Here is a 25,214-nt window from a genome sequence, read left to right as displayed (position 1 = left end):
TCTGATTGTCCTAAGCGCACTAAGCGGTTCGCTAGGTCTGCCACCATTGGTACGGTACAGTCAAAATTTCTTCTGTCTGTTACCTTGATCTGCTCTTTGTCATCGTATTCTGTCATGGCATTTGTGGACTCAGGCGCTGCTCTGAATTTGATGGACTTGGAGTATGCTAGGCGTTGTGGGTTTTTCTTGGAGCCCTTGCAGTGTCCTATTCCATTGAGAGGAATTGATGCTACGCCTTTGGCCAAGAATAAGCCTCAGTACTGGACCCAGCTGACCATGTGCATGGCTCCTGCACATCAGGAGGTTATTCGCTTTCTGGTGTTGCATAATCTGCATGATGTGGTCGTGTTGGGGTTGCCATGGCTACAAGTCCATAATCCAGTATTAGATTGGAAATCCATGTCTGCGTCCAGCTGGGGTTTTCAGGGGGTACATGGTGATGTCCCATTTCTGACTATTTCGTCATCCATCCCTTCTGAGGTTCCTGAGTTCTTGTCTGATTACCGGGATTTATTTGATGAGCCCAAGTCCGATACCCTACCTCCGCATAGGGATTGTGATTGTGCTATCGATTTGATTCCTGGTAGTAAATTCCCAAAAGGTCGACTGTTTAATTTATCTGTGCCTGAGCACGCCGCTATGCGGAGTTATGTGAAGAAGTCTTTGGAGAAGGGGCATATTCGCCCGTCATCGTCGCCATTAGGAGCAGGGTTCTTTTTTGTAGCCAAGAAGGATGGTTCACTGAGACCTTGTATAGATTACCGCCTTCTAAATAAGATCACGGTTAAATTTCAGTACCCCTTGCCATTGTTATCTGATTTGTTTGCTCGGATTAAGGGGGCTAGTTGGTTCACCAAGATAAATCTTCGTGGTGCGTATAATCTTGTGCGTATTAAGCGAGGCGATGAGTGGAAAACTGCATTTAATACGCCCGAGGGCCATTTTGAGTATCTAGTAATGCCATTCGGACTTGCCAATGCTCCATCAGTGTTTCAGTCCTTTATGCATGACATCTTCCGAGAGTACCTGGATAAATTCCTGATTGTGTACTTAGATGACATTTTGATCTTCTCGGATGATTGGGAGTCTCATGTGAAGCAGGTCATAACGCTGTTTCAGGTCCTGCGTGCTAATTCTTTGTTTGTGAAGGGATCAAAGTGTCTCTTTGGTGTTCAGAAGGTTTCATTTTTGGGGTTCATCTTTTCCCCTTCTACTATCGAGATGGACCCTGTTAAGGTCCAAGCCATCCATAATTGGACTCAGCCGACATCTCTGAAAAGTCTGCAAAAGTTCCTGGGCTTTGCTAATTTTTATCGTCGCTTCATCTGCAATTTTTCTAGTATTGCTAAACCATTGACCGATTTGACCAAGAAAGGTGCTGATTTGGTCAATTGGTCTTCTGCTGCGGTGGAAGCTTTTCAAGAGTTGAAGCGTCGTTTTTCTTCTGCCCCTGTATTGTGTCAACCAGATGTTTCACTTCCGTTCCAGGTCGAGGTTGATGCTTCTGAGATTGGAGCAGGGGCTGTTTTGTCGCAGAGAAGTTTTGATTGCTCGGTGATGAAACCATGCGCCTTCTTTTCCAGGAAGTTTTCGCCTGCTGAGCGAAATTATGATGTGGGCAATCGAGAGTTGCTGGCCATGAAGTGGGCATTCGAGGAGTGGCGTCATTGGCTTGAAGGAGCTAAGCAACGCGTGGTGGTCTTGACTGATCATAAGAACTTGACTTATCTCGAGTCCGCCAAGCGGTTGAATCCTAGACAAGCTCGTTGGTCGTTGTTTTTTGCCCGTTTTGACTTTGTGATTTCATACCTTCCGGGCTCTAAAAATGTGAAGGCGGATGCTCTGTCTAGGAGTTTTGTGCCCGACTCTCCGGGTGTATCTGAGCCGGCGGGTATCCTCAAAGAGGGAGTAATTGTGTCTGCCATCTCCCCTGATTTGCGGCGGGTGCTGCAAAAATTTCAGGCTAATAAACCTGATCGTTGCCCAGCGGAGAAACTGTTTGTCCCTGATAGGTGGACGAATAAAGTTATCTCTGAGGTTCATTGTTCGGTGTTGGCTGGTCATCCTGGAATCTTTGGTACCAGAGAGTTAGTGGCTAGATCCTTTTGGTGGCCATCTCTGTCGCGGGATGTGCGTACTTTTGTGCAGTCCTGTGGGATTTGTGCTCGGGCTAAGCCCTGCTGTTCTCGTGCCAGTGGGTTGATTTTGCCCTTGCCGGTCCCGAAGAGGCCTTGGACACATCTCTATGGATTTTATTTCAGATCTTCCCGTCTCTCAAAAGATGTCAGTCATTTGGGTGGTCTGTGAAGGCTTCTCTAAGATGGTCCATTTGGTACCCTTGTCTAAATTGCCTTCCTCCTCTGATTTGGTGCCATTGTTTTTCCAGCATGTGGTTCGTTTACATGGCATTCCAGAGAATATCGTTTCTGACAGAGGTTCCCAGTTTGTTTCGAGGTTTTGGCGAGCCTTTTGTGGTAGGATGGGCATTGACTTGTCTTTTTCCTCGGCTTTCCATCCTCAGACTAATGGCCAGACCGAACGAACCAATCAGACCTTGGAAACATATCTGAGATGCTTTGTTTCTGCTGATCAGGATGACTGGGTGTCCTTTTTGCCTTTGGCTGAGTTCGCCCTTAATAATCGGGCCAGCTCGGCTACCTTGGTTTCACCGTTTTTCTGCAACTCTGGGTTCCATCCTCGTTTCTCTTCAGGGCAGGTTGAGTCTTCGGACTGTCCTGGTGTGGATACTGTGGTGGACAGGTTGCAGCATATTTGGACTCATGTAATGGACAATTTGACTTTGTCCCAGGAGAAGGCTCAACGTTTCGCTAATCGCAGACGCTGTGTGGGTCCCCGACTTCGGGTTGGGGACTTGGTTTGGTTATCTTCTCGTCATATTCCTATGAAGGTTTCCTCTCCTATGTTTAAACCTCGTTTTATTGGTCCGTATAGGATCTCTGAGGTTCTTAATCCTGTGTCTTTTCGTCTGACCCTTCCAGATTCTTTTTCCATACATAACGTATTCCATAGGTCATTGTTGCGGAGATACGTGGCACCTATGGTTCCATCTGTTGATCCTCCTGCCCCGGTTTTGGTGGAGGGGGAGTTGGAGTATATTGTGGAGAAGATTTTGGATTCTCGTGTTTCAAGGCGGAAACTCCAGTATCTGGTTAAGTGGAAGGGTTATGCTCAGGAAGATAATTCCTGGGTCTTTGCCTCTGATGTCCATGCTCCCGATCTTGTTCGTGCCTTTCATATGGCTCATCCTGGTCGTCCTGGGAGCTCTGGTGAGGGTTCGGTGACCCCTCCTCAAGGGGGGGTACTGTTGTGAATTCTGTGGCAGAGCTCCCTCCTGTGGTCACAAGTGGTACTTCGTCTGGTTCTCTCTGTGAGCTTCCGTTGGTGGAGGAAAGTGGTACTGCGGCTTCTGAGTTTCCTTCCTCAGGTGATGTGGTGAAGTCGTTAGGTGCTGCTCTATTTAACTCCACCTAGTGCTTTTATCCTGGCCTCCAGTCAATGTTCTAGTATTGGACCTGTTTCCTCCTGGATCGTTCCTGTGGCCTGCTGCTCTGCATAGCTAAGTTCCTCTTTGCTTTTTGTTTGCTGTTTTTTTCTGTCCAGCTTGTCAATTTGTTTTTTACTGCTTGCTGGAAGCTCTGGGACGCAGAGGGTGTACCTCCGTGCCGTTAGTTCGGTATGGAGGGTCTTTTTGCCCCCTTTGCGTGGTTTTTGTAGGGTTTTGTGTTGACCGCAAAGTTACCTTTCCTATCCTCGCTCTGTTCAGAAAGTTGGGCCTCACTTTGCTAAATCTATTTCATCTCTACGTTTGTCTTTTCATCTTAACTCACAGTCATTATATGTGGGGGCTGCCTTTTCCTTTGGGGTATTTCTCTGAGGCAAGGTAGGCTTATTTTCTTTCTTCAGGCTAGCTAGTTTCTCAGGCCGTGCCGAGTTGCATAGGGAGCGTTAGGCGCAATCCACGGCTGCCTTTAGTGTGGTTGGAGAGGATTAGGGATTGCGGTCAACAGAGTTCCCACGTCTCAGAGCTCGTTCTTGTTTTTTGGGTTATTGCCAGGTCACTGTATGTGCGCTGACCTCTATGTCCATTGTGGTACTGAATTACCTTTCATAACAGACAAGCCTCTATGGAAAAGTCCTCGGAGAGCGGCGTCGTCCCAAGAAACCTCTGCGGCCCAGCGGCGGAACTCCGTACAGAAACACTCAGCCGAGTGCTTCCCCTGACAAACACTCATCACCATGTCCTCTGCCAGTCGCACTCGGTCAGGCTCATCATATATGTGCCCGAGGGCCTCAAAGAACGCATTCAACGACACTCTCTCAGGGGAGGTGGGAGAAAGGGAGAATGCCCAAGCCTGCGGGGACCCCTTAACAGGGACATGATGACCCCTACCCTCTGACTTTCATCCCCAGAGGACCATGGTCTAAAACTGAAGAAGAGTTTACAACACTCTTTGAAAACCCTAAACTCCTTCTTGTTCTCAGAAAAAAAGTCAGGCCATAGCCCCCTGAAGACCAGAAGACAATGCCCCCTGCACAGTCTCAGTGATCTGCCATTGAGAATGAGCAAGGGCCTGCTGCTTCAGAGTTAAAGCCTGAAACATCTGACTCAGTTTTTTCATCTGCTCAGATAAAGCCTGTAAGGGATCCATAACCCTCCCAACAACACATGCCGCAAACCAAGCAGTGAAACAAAAATAACTTAGTGGTCAGTGATAATATCACGAAGGGAGTTATAAGTGACACTCACCGATGCTATCTCCTGGGAAGACAGGACCCAGAGATAGCCACAGACTCCCAGGAATGCAAGACAAGCAAGACTGGCGAGAGATTGCTTCAGGCCTGACAAGACCTGAATCACCTGACTGCTGGAGGGCGTGGCCTAAGCTCCAGGGAGCTAGAAGCTGAAGGAAAACTCCTAGAAAGGTAACTAAAGAACTGAGCTACCAAGGGGCACAGACAGAGACATAAACAGACCAGGCTGGGGTCAAAGCATGGGATAGCATAACGGTACCAAGGGACTAGACAGAAAGGATAGTAGGGGCCAAGCAGAGGCCAATACCAAACGGAGAGAGAAAGTGCAGAGACGGAATCCAACAAACAGTAACCAGCGAACAGACCAAGTCAAAAGCCAAGGAATCAAGCAAACAGCACACAGCACTAAACACACTCAGGGGTCAATACACTTAGCCAAGGGCGGAAGTATCTCTGACAAAGGAAACTGCCAGATGGAGGCTATAAGAAGTCCACGCAGGATCAATGTGAGGCCACAGGAATTAACCCTAGAAGAACCAACCCAGACAAACCATGACAATTCTCATCTCTCCCCAGCTACCCCAAGTCATCATTTGCTCTCCCCACTTTCAGTTCATCATTTGCTTTAAAGAAAGTTCTGAGACACAAAAAGGTAATTTGCAACCTGTACCATGAAAGATCAGCATCAGATTCTACCACAAATGTGCCTTGTGTGCGTTTAGCTTCGATCCCTTGACAATGTGCTTTGTTGTCAGCTTCACTGTTCGCCAAGCCACAGCAGATACACCTTTTCATTGTAATGTAACATGTAACACTAGCCACATTAAACCTTATGGATGACTGATTCAATCCAAAACATATGTTTGAATGTTTTTTGGGAGTTTTATATACCACCATAATGTAACACTAACCACGTTAAGCTGTATGAATGACTGATCCAATCCAGAAAAAAAATTGAACTTTTAAATTTTATTTTATCTACCACCGCAATGTAACACTAACAATGTTAAACTGTATGGATGTCAAATTTAATCCACTAAAAAATGTTAACTTCTTTTGGAGTTTTATATACCACCATAATGTAACACTAAACAAGTTAAACTTTATGGATAACTATTTGAATCCAGAAAAAAAGGAAGCTTTTTTTTTGAGTTATATATACCACCATATTGTAACACTGAGCAAGTTAAACTGCATGGATGAAAATATAGTAAATTTTTTTAGCCCATGTGGTCACGTTCAGCAGTTCTATATTTAACAATGGACTGCAAAGCCCTAAGACCTGCCTAGAGGCTGTATTCTGCCACTCTACCTGCTCCTGCAACTGTCCCTAGGCTAAATGCAGAATGTATCTGATAAAAACAGCAATTCACAGGATTTGCTTTTAGAAGTACTGCTTGTACGATGGTTCAGCATCAGTACCAGTATCAAGACTAAAAGAGTGATTACGGTAGTTAATCTGTGCACACACAGGCCAGGATAACTGCTCTCTCTCTCTCCAATCATAACTGTCCCTGAGCTGTGCAATGGTGTCAGTGAGCCAAGAGTGGCGGCGCCTGTCATTTTATAACCTCTGATGAGGTAATGTGTCCATCCAATCACAGTAGTGCCACTACTAAGATGCCTACAGCATTACAGTGACTGACAGGCAATCCCTGCATGTTTGTTAGCTGTTTTACAGGTGCAAAACATGTTGGACGGGAATTTGAAAGTCATTGTTCATCATGTGGCAGGTCATTGCTTGGGCTGAAGCTCTAAGGTCCAGAAACAGACGAGTGGATCCTCAAACGTAGTGAGTCTACACCAGGATGATGCAGTGGTACCATCTAAGGTGCTATTACCCCGTAATGTATGTGAGGATATAGAGTGAAGTATGTCACGTAAAGTTGCCCGTTTTGAATTGAAAGTAACCCTGAAGAGCAGTGGGGAATTCCAGGAGGAGCAGAAAATGGTAACACAAGTAAGATCAAAGTGAGATGTGATTTTTATGTAGAGGGAGACCAGGGTCCACCAGACCCGGTATGCTCAGCCACGACTGCGCCCCTGGCATCATTTGCGGCACTCACCTCCCAATGCGACACCAGACAATCACGTTAAAGACGTATATTCCACCCAGTAGAAGGTGGTGAGAACCATGCTTGAGATTAAAATGCTCCTGATCAAATCTGTTAAATTTATATACAAATGTGATTTTTTACTCAGTGTTTATGTATAACCCTGAAATGGATTTAGTTGCTAAATGACTGTGGATAACAGGATGTCATCACCTTCGTTACATCCTCCACACAACCAAATATCACTTTATTCTGTTTTTCTCCAAAAAGAAAAATATTATGAAATAATTAATATTTTCTGACCAGTGCTTATAGTTGTTTCATTAATCAGCAGGGAGACTACCTTTATAAATATTAATTCTGCAGAAAGTGAACCAAGGAAACTAGTTTTATTTTTCATAGTCCAGTGCAACAAATGGTTTCAATTTTCCAGCCACATGCAGTCATACTTCAGCAATGTAGGAAAACATGTGCTCTCTGTGGGGTACCATATGCTTTATGTACATTACCATTTGGCACCTCTCTGCCATCCTTGTCATACATTCTTGAATTCTAATGATCTTATCTAAAAGGTCTTCAGTGGATTCAAGCAAACTCATGGTTGCCAGCCAGTTACAAAATAGCAAAAGCTGCAGTATGAAAACAATAAAAGGGCTTAGATCAGAGAAACTTATGAAACATATGTGTCGTTCATATGCAAAACAGGAAGCATAGAGAACACATAAGAACCAATACAAATTAATGTAAAAGTTCACATGAATGTTGGTCTGTATGTAAAACAAAAAAATTGCTGCATGCATACTCTGATCTTTATTCTGGATCAGACTTGCCCATTATAAGTCAATGCGTGTGCAAGAAACGGATCACATATGGGTTCCAATTCCAATATCATGGGTTTTTCACGGATCCATTACAATTATTAAGATAGGAACCTGTATTTCACCTTTGTTATTTGTTAAATTGTTCATACAAAAACTGCATGCCATAGGGATGTACAAAATTGACAAACAAAACACAATATGGATGCAAAACTTTATTTTTTCTGGATTAAAAAAATGGAGAATTTTGCATTAGCTTTACAAAGGACTCTTAATAATCTGTCAGCCCAGAATGGCTGTTCAAACCAAGCACAGGCGCTTAGTGCATCATGGCATGACCAGTTGCAATCTATTTCAATACACCTTTCCACTTGCTTAATTTCCCTCTATCTCCACCCCCTCTTCTTTGACTGACTGCTCTGACTTCATAGAGCCAGAGAAGGGCGAAGATAGAAAACAAGAAGGTTGGAATGTGGAGTTAAATGACTGCAGTGTGCATGCGCCAGGAAAGGTGAAAGAGCCCCAGTGCATGCGCACTACAGTACTTTACTCTGCACTAATCAAGGCAGATAATTACGCCTGTGCAGGAGCGCGATGCCTTTGACATAGGAACGCATCATCCACACGAAGCAAGAAGGAGGATGGCATCGAAAGAAGAAGGGAGGCACCGGACACTCCTTGGACCGGACCACCCCCACGGGAGTATAATAAAAGCTCTTTTTCTTATCTTATAGGTCGGGTTGGGGGCACATATACAGCATTATAGAATTATGTATATCAGGCCTGAAAGGTGGTGGCCGTAACTCATATTGGTGAAAACTGGTGACCGGTTCCCTTTAAGTTTCCAGATTTTTTCCCATCTGGTTTAGTAGCTTGCCACATAAAACTATTTTATCACGTTAATCTGCTCTCCATATACTGAATTCTTGGAAGGCTGTTGCTATATATACACAACAGCCAATCTGAACAATCAGGTATAAACGCAGCAGTCTGAGCCTATTGTGAGACAAAATGTTGATTTCAGAGCATTGCAGACAAAAGATCCACAGAAAATAGCACTACAAACAAATGTCCTCATTTTTCCAACGACAGATCTGTATGAGAGGTTTTTGGTTTCTTTTGCAGGCTAAGCTTCACTTTTCATTTATACCATTTGCTGTTAGGTGAGATAAAAAAAACAGCATTCCAACATCGTTTTCATGCTTCCTTCTTATGCAGTTTACTGTGCAGGACATAAAGGACATTACCTTTAGTCTATGGGACGCTGCGATTATGGTGGCCCCAAATTTATTTAGTTTTTTAAAGTTTGACTATTTTTGCATAACAAAAAATTACCATATTGTGGAAGGCTCAGAAGCGAGAACTTAATTTAAGAAAAGCCACCAACATAATAAAGTTTAAGCTGCTTTATAGGAAGGAAAGGGCAAAAATTCCTTCAAGCCAATGTGCAGGACTAATCAACCGTTACGGGAAACATTTATTTCAGCCCAAGGGGCCACACTAAATATTGAAAGCAAAGGTTCAAATACTTTTGCCACTGATGACATGTGATATTAAATAATTTTCTTTAATAAAGAAAATTACAAGGTCTAATATTTTTGACTCATTTGTTTAATTTTGTCCTCTTCACCTACGTTTAGGACTTGTGTGATGTAATCCAATGAATTAAAATGTGCATCAGTGAAAGAAATCTTTGCCAGTCATGAGCTGGAATAAAGTTCAGCTAGAATCTACTTTAGTTTGCTAGGAAACATTATAGGAAATGTGTTCTGGTATGTCGCAGCCCCTTCTGCTAGGCATCACTACTTTTTCGAAAAATTGTAAGGGCCAGACCAAAAGGTAAAAAAAAGGCAACTTTTTGACACAGGTTTTCTAGCATATAGCGGATGATATATCAGCCTGATAGAGTTACATGATACAGTTCAGTTCCGTTGCACCCACCACTATGATGTGCGCGCACCTACTGTGTTATTATATGCAGGGAGTCCGTAAGCCCTTATAGCAGTGGTTGAAAGACGAGGCTGGAGGCACAAACTATTTTACTGAATGACATAGAATCTGTTACAACATTACAAGAGTATGTTCACATAGATATAAAAAAAAACCTATATATATCCTAAATGGTAGCTATTAAATATATAAACAACTATAAAATAAGGCTTCACACAAGAGCAAATAGGAATAAAAACTATTTTTATTTTCAAAACACAGTAAAATAAGACCAAAAAGGTCGTAAAAGTCAGTAGAGATTACAGATGAGGACCACATATACAGGAAAAGAGAAGTGGACACGCCTGGAAACAATTCACATATTGAAAATACAAATACAAATATATATATATACAGTATATATATATATATATATATATATACAGTACAGACCAAAAGTTTGGACACACCGTCTCATTTAAAGATTTTTCAGTATTTTCATGACTATGAAAATTGTACATTCACACTGAAGGCATCAAAACTATGAATTAACACATGTGGAATTATATACTTAACAAAAAAGTGTGAAACAACTGAAATTATGTCTTACATTCTAGGTTCTTCAAAGTTGCCACCTTTTGCTTTGATAACTGCTTTGCACACTTTTGGCATTCTCTTGATGAGCTTCAAGAGGTAGTCACCGCAAATGGTCTTCCAACCAATCTTGAAGGAGTTCCCAGAGATGCTTCCCAGACTCTGCAGTCCAGCTCACCCCAAACCATCTCGATTAGGTTCAGGTCTGGTGACTGTGGAGGCCAGGTCATCTGGTGTAGCACCCCATCACTCTTCTTCTTGGTCAAATAGCCCTTACACAGCCTGGAGGTGAGTTTGGGGTCATTGTCATGTTGAAAAATAAATGATGGTCCAACTAAACGCAAACCGGATGGAATAGCATGCCGCTGCAAGATGCTGTGGTGGCCATGCTGGTTCAGTATGCCTTCAATTTTGAATAAATCCCCAACAGTGTCACCAGCAAAGCACCCCCACACCATCACACCTCCTCCTCCATGCTTCACGATGGGAACCAGGCATGTAGAGTCCATCCGTTCACCTTTTCTGCGTCGCACAAAGACACGGTGGTTGGAACCAAAGATCTCAACTTTGGACTCATCAGACCAAAGCTGTAGGGATTCGAACTGAAATCTAAGAGTGGACCCTCTGGGTCGTGACTCTAGAGCCCCCGGGGTCGAGCGGACCAGATGGAGTCACCCCCTATACAGGGAGCGTTAGGAGCAGGACCTCGGGGGAATGGAGACACAACAGCTAGAGCCAAAGGGACGACCCAAGATAGAGACTACAGAGCTATTAGAATGACGGGGAATAATAGGAAAACAGGACTTAACTGATAAAGACAGGAACACAGGCGATGACGGGCAAGGCTGGACCACAGGACTTGGCAGGAGACGGCAGGAACACGGAACTTGGCAGGAGACGGCAGAAAAACGGAACTTGGTGGAATACAGCGGGAACACGGAACTTGGCAGAAGACGGCAGGAACACGGAACTTGGTGGAAGACAGCAGGAACACGGAACTTGGCAGAAGACGGCAGGAACACGGAACTTGGTGGAACACAGCAGGAACACGGAACTTGGCAGAAGACGGCAGGAACACAGAACTTGGTGGAAGACAGCGGGAACACGGAACTTGGCAGAAGACGGCAGGAACACGGAACTTGGTGGAACACAGCAGGAACACGGAACTTGGCAGAAGACGGCAGGAACAAGGAACTTGGTGGAACACAGCAGGAACACGGAACTTGGTGGAACACAGCAGGACAAAACACTGAAACAAAGCGAAGACTGAGCAGGGAAACAGGAATGGCGAAAGGGAGCCTAGGACATAGGGACACTGACGGCAGACAGTGCACCTACAAAGCAAAGGCGTCTTACCTAGGGAGACGCCGGGAAGAAATACCCGATGGGCGCCGCCATGTTGGGGCGGAGCCACCGGGTCGCGACCTCCCAGAGGGCTCAGCGGCGGAGGAGACGCGACTGCGCATGCGCAGGGAGACTGGACGCCGAGAGCCGGCGAAGGAGGAAGCAGAGCGGCGCTGGACAGGAGAGCGAGTGCGCCGAGGGATGTGAGAAGCCGGGTAAGTATGCGCAGCGATCGTAACAGTACCCCCCTCCTTAGTCCCCCTCTTCTTAAGGCTAGAAAGGAATCTTTTCATGATGAGAGGAGCATTGATGTTCTCTCGAGGTTCCCAGGACCTCTCCTCAGGACCAAATCCCTCCCAATCAATCAAAAAGTAGGTTTTACCCCTGACTACCTTTTTGGCAAGAATATCTTTAACATTAAAGACTCCATCAGAAGTACAGAGCTGAGGAGAGGGAGAGGTAGCGGAGTGAAAGCGATTAAAGACTGCAGGTTTGAGAAGAGACACATGGAAGGCGTTGGGAATGCGCAAAGAGGCAGGCAGCTTCAACTTATAAGAGACATCATTAATGCGACTCAAGATGGGAAAAGGGCCAATATAGCGGGGACCCAGTTTGCAAGAGGGAATTTTAAGCTTGATATAGCGAGAGGAAAGCCAAACTTTATCACCCGGAGAATATGGCGGAGCATCCAAACGCCTCTTGTCAGCAAACTTTTTCATATTAAGGCTAGCTCTCTCAAGAGCCACCTTGGTCTCATTCCAAATTGTAGAGAATTCCCGGGACAAGAAATCCGCTGCCGGTACCCCCGAGGAAAGAGAAACAGGAAGAGGAACGTTCGGATGTTGACCATAGACTACAAAAAAAGGAGTTTTGGAGGAAGACTCGCTGGGAAGATTGTTATATGAGAATTCGGCCCAGGGGAGAAGAGAGACCCAGTCATCTTGGTGAGCATTGGAGAAATTGATAAAACAAAGAATATAGACGGCACCAGGCTCAAAATGCACCCAATCTTTGACGCAAAGCAGCACAATGTCTGCGCAGGATTCGTGTAGCAAGCACAGATAAAGCAGACTACGGCGGTGCTCCACATAGAAAAATCAAGTCCATTCCATATAGTAAAAAAGAAGAATATGTGGCACTCACCCAGAAAAGCTGCTGAATTAAAGTCCTTTATTCATGCTGCGATAAAACGGAACACTTTTGGAGAGGCGGCTGGGATCGGGAGATGGTGCTGGGAGGAGGAGAGGTGGACGACGATCGTTTCGCGCAAATGCGCTTCAACGGGTCCAGGTGCACAATTAAAAACGTCATATCCTATATAGAGGACCAGCTGACGTGTCATTAACAGGTGTGTGAGATAAAAACACATAGGGTTAAGTGCAAAACACTATTAACAAGCACATGTAAATTACAACATTATAAGACATATATGAAAAAATCATGTCTAACGTTACAAAAAAATCATGTCTAACCTTACAAGAAAATCGACATGTCTAATTTATCATTAAGGCCGATGGGGCCCTGAGCATTAGTATCCATTATCCACTTTGCCTCCCGCTGCAGTAAGATTTTATTGCGATCTCCGCCTTGCACGGGACATTTAACTATTTCTAAGCCAGCGAACCGTAACACATTAGGGTTCGCATTATGATAATCCTGCATATGTTTAATGAACCGAGGGCACCCTTTGCCGGATAACACTGAATTATAATGCTCTTTGAATCTAGTGACCATCGGCCGTATTGTTTTGCCGATGTAGTAAAAAAGACATGGGCAGAGAATTAAATAGACAACATATTGGGTTTTGCATGTAATTAAATGCCGAACAGAATGACAAACAGGACCTACACGAATTGGATTGTCTAGGAGTCTTAAGTGACAAAACTTACAGTTGCCGCATCTGTGGTTACCTGTTGGTTGTGACCGCGTAAGCCAATTATTACCCGTCGAAGATAATCTATTGTTGACTAGCAAATCCCCCAAATTTCTCGTCCGCTTATAACCGAATCTTGGACGACTCATGGCTATTGCTGCCAAATCCCGGTCGTTTTGCAAAATATGCCAATTTTTATTTATGGCTGCATAAATATTTTTATCGATAGGGCTATGCGTAAAGGTAAACGTAAATCTTTTTTGTTGCTCGTCGACTTTGCGAGGGACCTGTTTTTTGCGTTTACGGGTTTTTAGTAATTCATTTTGGGTGAGCTGTTTAACGCGTTGTTCTGCTGTTGCTAAAATCTGGGGAGGATAATTTCTTTTTAAAAAGTCATTTTTTAATTCCTTTAACTGGTGTTCGAAGCTTGTCTCGTTGTTATTAATTTTTCTGTAACGTACCATTTGACTATATGGGAGACTATTTTTAGTGTGTTGCGGGTGCGCACTAGAAAAATGCAACAAACTGTTTGTTGCAGTTGATTTTTTATGGACTTGCGTATTCAATCTCCCATCTGTAATATTAAGTTTAACGTCCAGAAATTCAAGGGTATTACCGCCGTAACAGGCTGTGAATTGCATGTTCTCATTATTCACTTCATTCAGATACTCAACGAACAAGTCAAAATCATTATGAGACCCATCCCAGACGATAAAAATATCGTCTGCGAATCTAAGAAATAAACGAATAAATTTCAAAAAAGGGTTCGTGATAGAAGTAATATAATTTTCTTCAAACGCAGCCAAAAATAAGTTGGCAAAAACGCAAGCCACGGGCGTACCCATTGCGGTACCGGTGCGTTGTAGGAACCACTTTTCGCCAAATTTAAAAGCATTATGGGACAAGATGAACCGTAAGCTTTCAACAATAAACGCAACGAAATCCTGATCCTTGTTCGTATTTGAAAGAATGGTTTCAATAGCCGCAATGCCTTTCTCCTGCGGAATCCTCGTATAAAGGCTAACAACGTCAATAGAGGTTAATACATAAGATGGTTGCCAGTTAATAGATTGCAGAGCCACCAAAAAGTCCCCTGAATCCTTTACAAACGAGGGGATTTTATGCAGCAATGGTTTAAGGAGCCAGTCGAGAAATTGGGACAAGGGTTCCGTCAGTGACCCAATCCCGGAGATTATCGGGCGACCTGGAGGATGAGTAGCGTTCTTGTGCACTTTAGGCAGACTATACTAATGCGGTGTAGAGGGATGGATGGGAAATAATTTTTCAGCTCTGCTTTTTAACAAAGTGCCCTTAGACACATATTTATTTAATAAACATCTTAATTTTTCTTTGTACTTCTCTGTTGGATTGTGGTCCAAAGAAATATAGGTGTTTTTGTCGTTTAGTTGGGACAAAGCTTCATTGACATAATAACTTTTGTCAAGCAGGACTATGTTGCCCCCCTTGTCCGCTTTTCTAATAATGACATCCTCCCACTGCTGCATTTCCCGTATTGCGGATTCCTCCATATGTGACAGATTCTTTATTGGTTTACGATATAAAATGGCCTCGACATCTTTGATTACTAGGTCCTGGAACAAATCAATCATATTGCCCGGAGAAACGGGGGGCATAAATGTGGACTGTAGGCCACCTTTAAAAGGCTCAACACCTAAATCTATGTCCTCAGCAGCTGTAGGTCCAATGCTGTTCTGCAAAGATTCGTCAAGATTGGCCAACATCCATGCGTCTTCAAGGTCCTGTGGATCAGCGGGAGGAAACGCAATGAAGCCCAAAGTTCCAATAGTGGCAAAACACCTATATTTCTTTGGACCACAATCCAACAGAGAAGTACAAAGAAAAATTAAGATGTTTATTAAATAAATATGTGTCTAAGGGCACTTTGTTAAAAAGCAGAGCTGAAAAATTATTTCCCATCCATCCCTCTACACCGCATTGGTATAGTCTGCCTAAAGTGCACAAGAACGCTACTCATCCTCCAGGTCGCCCGATAATCTCCGGGATTGGGTCACTGACGGAACCCTTGTCCCAATTTCTCGACTGGCTCCTTAAACCATTGCTGCATAAAATCCCCTCGTTTGTAAAGGATTCAGGGGACTTTTTGGTGGCTCTGCAATCTATTAACTGGCAACCATCTTATGTATTAACCTCTATTGACGTTGTTAGCCTTTATACGAGGATTCCGCAGGAGAAAGGCATTGCGGCTATTGAAACCATTCTTTCAAATACGAACAAGGATCAGGATTTCGTTGCGTTTATTGTTGAAAGCTTACGGTTCATCTTGTCCCATAATGCTTTTAAATTTGGCGAAAAGTGGTTCCTACAACGCACCGGTACCGCAATGGGTACGCCCGTGGCTTGCGTTTTTGCCAACTTATTTTTGGCTGCGTTTGAAGAAAATTATATTACTTCTATCACGAACCCTTTTTTGAAATTTATTCGTTTATTTCTTAGATTCGCAGACGATATTTTTATCGTCTGGGATGGGTCTCATAATGATTTTGACTTGTTCGTTGAGTATCTGAATGAAGTGAATAATGAGAACATGCAATTCACAGCCTGTTACGGCGGTAATACCCTTGAATTTCTGGACGTTAAACTTAATATTACAGATGGGAGATTGAATACGCAAGTCCATAAAAAATCAACTGCAACAAACAGTTTGTTGCATTTTTCTAGTGCGCACCCGCAACACACTAAAAATAGTCTCCCATATAGTCAAATGGTACGTTACAGGAAAATTAATAACAACGAGACAAGCTTCGAACACCAGTTAAAGGAATTAAAAAATGACTTTTTAAAAAGAAATTATCCTCCCCAGATTTTAGCAACAGCAGAACAACGCGTTAAACAGCTCACCCAAAATGAATTACTAAAAACCCGTAAACGCAAAAAACAGGTCCCTTGCAAAGTCGACGAGCAACAAAAAAGATTTACGTTTACCTTTACGCATAGCCCTATCGATAAAAATATTTATGCAGCCATAAATAAAAATTGGCATATTTTGCAAAACGACCGGGATTTGGCAGCAATAGCCATGAGTCGTCCAAGATTCGGTTATAAGCGGACGAGAAATTTGGGGGATTTGCTAGTCAACAATAGATTATCTTCGACGGGTAATAATTGGCTTACGCGGTCACAACCAACAGGTAACCACAGATGCGGCAACTGTAAGTTTTGTCACTTAAGACTCCTAGACAATCCAATTCGTGTAGGTCCTGTTTGTCATTCTGTTCGGCATTTAATTACATGCAAAACCCAATATGTTGTCTATTTAATTCTCTGCCCATGTCTTTTTTACTACATCGGCAAAACAATACGGCCGATGGTCACTAGATTCAAAGAGCATTATAATTCAGTGTTATCCGGCAAAGGGTGCCCTCGGTTCATTAAACATATGCAGGATTATCATAATGCGAACCCTAATGTGTTACGGTTCGCTGGCTTAGAAATAGTTAAATGTCCCGTGCAAGGCGGAGATCGCAATAAAATCTTACTGCAGCGGGAGGCAAAGTGGATAATGGATACTAATGCTCAGGGCCCCATCGGCCTTAATGATAAATTAGACATGTCGATTTTTTTGTAAGGTTAGACATGATTTTTTTGTAAAGTTAGACATGATTTTTTCATATATGTCTTATAATGTTGTAATTTACATGTGCTTGTTAATAGTGTTTTGCACTTAACCCTATGTGTTTTTATCTCACACACCTGTTAATGACACGTCAGCTGGTCCTCTATATAGGATATGACGTTTTTAATTGTGCACCTGGACCCGTTGAAGCGCATTTGCGCGAAACGATCGTCGTCCACCTCTCCTCCTCCCAGCACCATCTCCCGATCCCAGCCGCCTCTCCAAAAGTGTTCCGTTTTATCGCAGCATGAATAAAGGACTTTAATTCAGCAGCTTTTCTGGGTGAGTGCCACATATTCTTCTTTTTTACTATAGAGCATTGGAGAAATGTCACAGATATGTAGTCAGAACTTGATTAACTCGCTCCACTTGTCCGTTGGACTGAGGATGATAGGCGGAAGAAAAGTCCAAGTTAACCTTCAATAGACTGCAGAGAGCTCTCCAAAAACGTGAGGTAAATTGTACTCCACGGTCTGAGACGATATGATGTGGAAAACCATGAAGACGGAAGATTTGGTGTAAAAAGATCTTTGCCAACTCAGGAGCGGAAGGCAGACCAGGTAAAGCGATGAAGTGAGCCATCTTAGAGAACCGATCTACAACAACCAAGATGACAGAGCAATTCGAGGAACAAGGTAGATCAGTGATGAAGTCCATAGCTATATGACTCCAAGGAACGGAAGGCACAGGCAGAGGATGCAGGAGACCGGAAGGAAGTTGCCTAGGGACTTTATTTTTTGCACAAGAAGGACAAGAAGCGATGAATTTGGTGACGTCTTGTCGGAGAGATGGCCACCAGTAGTACCGAGAGATCAGAGAAAGTGTCTTCTTGACTCCTACATGTCCTGCAATTTTGGAGGAGTGACCCCAACATAAAACTCTCTCCTTGTCTTGATTAGCCACAAGAGTCTTGCCAGGAGGAGTTGAGAACACTCTTAGAGGAGCAAGAGTGACGATCTTCGCAGGATCAATGATGTGAGCCGGAGAATCCTCAATGTCTTGAGGCTGAAAGGATCTTGAAAGAGCATCTGCCTTGACATTCTTATTTCCGGGTCGGAAATGAAGTTCAAATTCAAATCGTCCGAAGAATAAAGACCATCTGGCTTGTCGTGGATTTAGTCTTTGAGCAGACTGAATATATGCCAGATTCTTGTGGTCTGTGTAAATGGTGAATGGATGAAGGGACCCTTCAAGGAGATAACGCCATTCCTCCAAGGCTAGCTTGATGGCCAATAGTTCTTTATCTCCTATAGAGTAGTTACGCTCAGGAGCGGAAAAGGTTTTAGAAAAAAAACCACAGGTCACCAAACGTCCGGACGAGGATCTTTGCAGAAGTACAGCTCCAGCTCCAATAGAGGATGCGTTGACCTCAAGGACAAACGGTCTATTAGCATCGGGACGATGAAGCACAGGGGCCATAGCGAAACTTTGTTTAAGAGACAAAAAGGACTCTTCAGCCTCAGGGGTCCAAAGACTGGAGTTGACTCCCTTGTGAACTAGAGCAGAGATTGGCTTGGTCATAGAAGAAAAATCAGGAATAAATTGTCTATAGTAGTTGGCAAAGCCAAGAAAACGTTGGATTGCTTTTGTTCCAAGAGGACGGGGCCAATTCAGGACAGCAGAAACCTTCCCTTGATCCATCTCTAAGCCAGACCTTGAGACAATATATCCAAGGAAGGGAAGGGAAGATTGTTCAAAGACGCACTTCTCAATCTTAGCGAACAGATGATTCTCTCTTAGCCTTTGCAGAACACGACGGACATCTCGCCTGTGAGTGGAGAGATCCGGAGAAAAGATGAGAATGTCGTCAAGGTAAACTACGACTACGAGTAGAGAAGATCCCGAAATACATCGTTTACAAATTCCTGGAAAACCGCGGGGGCGTTGCAGAGACCAAACGGCATAACTAAATATTCGTAGTGACCGTCACGAGTATTGAAAGCAGTCTTCCACTCATCACCTGCTCGAATACGAACCAGATTGTATGCGCCACGTAGATCTAGTTTGGTAAAAATTTGCGCACCCCGAAGACGGTCGAAGAGTTCCGGAATGATTGGCAGAGGATATTTGTTCTTCACCGTGATGTTGTTTAGGCCTCGATAATCAATGCAGGGACGGAGAGAACCGTCTTTCTTCTTAACGAAAAAAAACCCTGCTCCGGCCGGAGAAGAAGACTTGCGGATGAATCCTTTAGCAAGATTTTCTTGAATGTACTCAGACATAGCTTGAGTCTCAGCAGGAGAGAGAGGATAGATTCTGCCCCTGGGCGGATTAGTTCCAGGCACGAGATCTATGGGACAATCATAGAGACGGTGAGGCGGAAGCTCCTCAGCCTCCTTCTTGTTGAAGACATCAGAAAAAGCGCTGTAGACAGAGGGTAAGGCAGAAAAAGAAGAGGTAGGAGAATTAGAGGAAGATCCCACTGGACGCACCGGCAGCAGACAACGTTCCCGACAAAGCTCACCCCAGCGCAAGATATTACCATTGCGCCAATCTAAAATGGGCTCGTGGTTCCGTAACCAAGGAAGACCTAAGAGCATAGGATGAGACAGACCCGCTAAAACATAAAATGCAATTCTCTCCTTGTGCAGAGCCCCAACCTGAAGTTCCACCTCAAGTGTCACTTGAGTAATGGTCTCCTGTAAAGGTTTACCATCTACAGATGCAAGAATCACAGGAGCCTCTAAGGTTTTGACTGGAACGGAGAATTTCAAAACCTCTTCCAACCTGATAAAATTCCCTGCAGAGCCCGAATCCACATACGCATCCAGAGAAATGCCCTTGCCCGCAATATGCAACAGCACGGACAAAGTAAGGGGTTGAGAGGGATCACACACACCTAGGGAGGCCTCTCTTACCTGACCTAGGCGGAGGAGTTTTCCGGACGTTCAGGGCAAGAACGCAATAAATGAGCAGCACTCCCGCAGTAAAAACATAACCCCTGAGTGCGTCTCTCTTTACGACGTTGTTCAGACATCTTAAGACGGTCCACTTGCATAGGTTCCGGTGTGGACGCCTGAGAGGAAGCTCTAGGCTGTGGGCTGAGTGGCTTACGGGCGGCAGGAGAAGGACGAAGAAATCTCCGCTCGCGGGTGCGTTCTTGGAACCGAAGGTCAATGCGGGTAGCTAAAGAAATTAATTCCTCCAACACTGTAGGGGTGTCCCGACCAGCTAACTCATCCTTTATGCGCCCAGAGAGGCCCCGCCAGAAAGCACCTACCAAAGCCTCATTGTTCCAGCCCAAGTCAGAGGAGAGGGTGCGGAACTGAATAGCGTACTGGCCTACGGATAGCGATCCCTGCTGGAGAGAAAACAGCGCCTCAGTAGTAGAGACCAGACGTCCAGGTTCGTCAAAGACCAGACGGAAAGTCTCCAAAAATTCTGACAACTGGGAGACTAGGGGATCGTCTCGCTCCCAGAGTGGATTAACCCATGCCAAGGCGTCACCCTCCAGATGGGAAATGAGGAAAGCAACCTTGGACCGATCCGTTGGGTAATGCTGGGGCAGAAGCTCAAAATGAAGACGGCATTGGTTTAAAAATCCTCGGCAAGATTTAGGATCCCCATTGTACCGGGGCGGTTTAGCCAAGCGGGGTGGAGGGTGAGAAGCAGGAGCAGAAGTAGAAGCGGCCGTCTGGATAGAAAGCAGCCGATCGTCTATTGAAGACATATAACTAAGTATATGGGCCTGGGTGTCACGCTGCTGAGCTAACTCTTGCTGTAAGCCAATGAGTAGAGCGGCGTTGCCAGGATCAGAGGGCAGGAGCGAAGACAAGCGAGAGTCCATAGCTTTCAAAAAGGACATTATTCGGGACTGATTCTCCCGCAAAAAGAGTAGTTCTTTTTGCGCAGCAGAGGCCCCAGCGGGGTCCATGGCCTTTGCTTACTGTAGGGATTCGAACTGAAATCTAAGAGTGGACCCTCTGGGTCGTGACTCTAGAGCCCCCAGGGTCGAGCGGACCAGATGGAGTCACCCCCTATACAGGGAGCGTTAGGAGCAGGACCTCGGGGGAATGGAGACACAACAGCTAGAGCCAAAGGGACGACCCAAGATAGAGACTACAGAGCTATTAGAATGACGGGGAATAATAGGGAAACAGGACTTAACTGATAAAGACAGGAACACAGGCGATGACGGGCAAGGCTGGACCACAGGACTTGGCAGGAGACGGCAGGAACACGGAACTTGGCAGGAGACGGCAGAAACACGGAACTTGGTGGAATACAGCGGGAACACGGAACTTGGCAGAAGACGGCAGGAACACGGAACTTGGTGGAAGACAGCAGGAACACGGAACTTGGCAGAAGACGGCAGGAACACGGAACTTGGTGGAACACAGCAGGAACACGGAACTTGGCAGAAGACGGCAGGAACACGGAACTTGGTGGAAGACAGCAGGAACACGGAACTTGGCAGAAGACGGCAGGAACACGGAACTTGGTGGAACACAGCAGGAACAAGGAACTTGGCAGAAGACGGCAGGAACACGGAACTTGGTGGAACACAGCAGGAACACGGAACTTGGTGGAACACAGCAGGACAAAACACTGAAACAAAGCGAAGACTGAGCAGGGAAACAGGAATGGCGAAAGGGAGCCTAGGACATAGGGACACTGACGGCAGACAGTGCACCTACAAAGCAAAGGCGTCTTACCTAGGGAGACGCCGGGAAGAAATACCAGATGGGCGCCGCCATGTTGGGGCGGAGCCACCGGGTCGCGACCTCCCAGAGGGCTCAGCGGCAGAGGAGACGCGACTGCGCATGCGCAGGGAGACTGGACGCCGAGAGCCGGCGAAGGAGGAAGCAGAGCGGCGCTGGACAGGAGAGCGAGTGCGCCGAGGGATGTGAGAAGCCGGGTAAGTATGCGCAGCGATCGTAACAAAAGCACAGATTTCCACTGGTCTAATGTCCATTCCTTGTGTTTTTTAGCCCAAACAAGTCTCTTCTGCTTGTTGCCTGTCCTTAGCAGTGGTTTCCTAGCAGCTATTTTACCATGAAGGCCTGCTGTACAAAGTCTCCTCTTAACAGTTGTTGTAGAGATGTGTCTGCTGCTAGAACTCTGTGGCATTGACCTGGTCTCTAATCTGAGCTGCTGTTAACCTGCAATTTCTGAGGCTGGTGACTCGGATAAACTTATCCTCAGAAGCAGAGGTGACTCTTGGTCTTCCTTTCCTTGGGCGTCCTCATGTGAGCCAGTTTCTTTATAGCGCTTGATGGTTTTTGCCACTGCACTTGGGGACACTTTCAAAGTTTTCCCAATGTTTCAGACTGACTGACCTTCATTTCTTAAAGTAATGATGGCCACTCATTTTTCTTTACTTAGCTGCTTTTTTCTTGCCATAATGCAAATTCTAACAGTCTATTCAGTAGGACTATCAGCTGTGTATCCACCAGACTTCTGCACAACACAACTGATGGTCCCAACCCCATTTATAAGGCAAGAAATCCCACGTATTAAACCTGACAGGGCACACCTGTGAAGTGAAAACTATTCGCGGTGACTACCTCTTGAAGCTCATCAAGAGAATGCCAAGAGTGTGCAAAGTAGTCATCAAAGCAAAAGGTGGCTATTTTGAAGAACCTAGAATATAAGACATAATTTCAGTTGTTTCACACTTTTTTGTTAAGTATATAAATCCACATGTGTTAACTCATAGTTTTGATGCCTTCAGTGTGAATGTACAATTTTTATAGTCATAAAAATACAGAAAAATCTTTAAATGAGAAGGTGTGTCCAAACTTTTGGTCTGTACTGTAGATATATACAGTGGGGCAAAAAAGTATTTAGTCAGTCAGCAATAGTGCAAGTTCCACCACTTAAAAAGATGAGAGGCGTCTGTAATTTACATCATAGGTAGACCTCAACTATGGGAGACAAACTGAGAAAAAAAAATCTAGAAAATCACATTGTCTGTTTTTTTAACATTTTTTTTGCATATTATGGTGGAAAATAAGTATTTGGTCAGAAACAAAATTTCATCTCAATACTTTGTAATATATTCTTTGTTGGCAATGACAGAGGTCAAACGTTTTCTGTAAGTCTTCACAAGGTTGCCACACACTGTTGTTGGCATGTTGGCCCATTCCTCCATGCAGATCTCCTCTAGAGCAGTGATGTTTTTGGCTTTTCGCTTGGCAACATGGACTTTCAACTCCCTCCAAAGGTTTTCTATAGGGTTGAGATCTGGAGACTGGCTAGGCCACTCCAGGACCTTGAAATGCTTCTTACGAAGCCACTCCTTCATTGCCCTGGCGGTGTGCTTTGGATCATTGTCATGTTGAAAGACCCAGCCACGTTTCATCTTCAATGCTCTTGCTGATGGAAGGAGGTTTGCACTCAAAATCTCATGATACATGGCCCCATTCATTCTTTCATGTACCCGGATCAGTCGTCCTGGCCCCTTTGCAGAGAAACAGCCCCAAAGCATGATGTTTCCACCACCATGCTTTACAGTAGGTATGGTGTTTGATGGATGCAACTCAGTATTCTTTTTCCTCCAAACACGACAAGTTGTGTTTCTACCAAACAGTTCCAGTTTGGTTTCACCAGACCATAGGACATTCTCCCAAAACTCCTCTGGATCATCCAAATGCTCTCTAGCAAACTTCAGACGGGCCCGGACATGAGACACGTCTGGCACTGCAGGATCTGAGTTCATGGTGGCGTAGTGTGTTACTTATGGTAGGCCTTGTTACATTGGTCCCAGCTCTCTGCAGTTCATTCACTAGGTCCCCCCGCGTGGTTCTGGGATTTTTGCTCACCGTTCTTGCGATCATTCTGACCCCACGGGGTGGGATTTTGCATGGAGCCCCAGATCGAGGGAGATTATCAGTGGTCTTGTATGTCTTCCATTTTCTAATTATTGCTCCCACTGTTGATTTCTTCACTCCAAGCTGGTTGGCTATTGCAGATTCAGTCTTCCCAGCCTGGTGCAGGGCTACAATTTTGTTTCTGGTGTCCTTTGACAGCTCTTTGGTCTTCACCATAGTGGAGTTTGGAGTCAGACTGTTTGAGGGTGTGCACAGGTGTCTTTTTATACTGATAACAAGTTTAAACAGGTGCCATTACTACAGGTAATGAGTGGAGGAAAGAGGAGACTCTTAAAGAAGAAGTTACAGGTCTGTGAGAGCCAGAAATCTTGATTGTTTGTTTCTGACCAAATACTTATTTTCCACCATAATATGCAAAAAAAAATGTTAAAAAAACAGACAATGTGATTTTCTGGATTTTTTTTTCTCAGTTTGTCTCCCATAGTTGAGGTCTACCTATGATGTATATTACAGACGCCTCTCATCTTTTTTTTCAGTGGTGGAACTTGCACTATTGCTGACTGACTAAATACTTTTTTGCCCCACTGTATATATAAACACCAGGTAATGAATGCTATTTACTCCAGCACATGACATAAAAAGACCCTGTCTCATAAAGCGAGGCACACCCATCCAGTAGGCCTAGGTATGTACAAGGGACAAAGCATTTCATTGCAAAATGCGCGTCGGGTGTGGTGGATCCTCTCTACCATCTCTGGTAATGAATGTCTTTATTCTACTATTTCACATGCATTTTACTATGATTGAATAGACTCTGCAGGACCTCCCATCGGCCCTATATGGGAATACTTCTCTTTTGATGTATATTTAAATAACTTTATTGTACATATATATATATATATATATTTGGATTTTCAATATGTGAATTGTTTCCAGGCATGTCCATTTGCTCTTGTGTGGAGCCTTATTTTATAGGTGTTTAGATATTAAAGTAGCAACACTGTGGATGAGATGATCTAGATGCTGCTGAAAAATCTTTCCAGAATCTAGAGATGAGATGATCTAGATGCTGCTGAAAAATCTTTCCAGAATCTAAGTGGCTATTAACATGCCTTGCAGATTCTAAATATGTAGCATGTTAATTTATGCTGCATATTGAAAAGGGGTGAAATCTACTAAATCAATGGAAGAAATCAGTCTCTCTAATACCTTCTGTAGGTAGCTTACCTGTAATTAGTTATTAGTATAATTAGTTATGTAGATTCTTGCCATGACACTGCATTGTTATTGTTTTGCTCCTGGTGATGGAAGAATATTTTTCTTCCTGTATACTACAAATTGCAAACTGTTCTCAAATGCCCTAATACCTCAGTGTGTTATTAGGCTCATTCCCAAGCAAAA

This window comes from Ranitomeya imitator, chromosome 6, assembly GCF_032444005.1.
Source record: "Ranitomeya imitator isolate aRanImi1 chromosome 6, aRanImi1.pri, whole genome shotgun sequence".
NCBI lineage: Eukaryota > Metazoa > Chordata > Amphibia > Anura > Dendrobatidae > Ranitomeya > Ranitomeya imitator.
The sequence above is the reverse complement of the archived record's forward strand: the minus strand, read 5'-3'. Positions refer to the sequence as shown.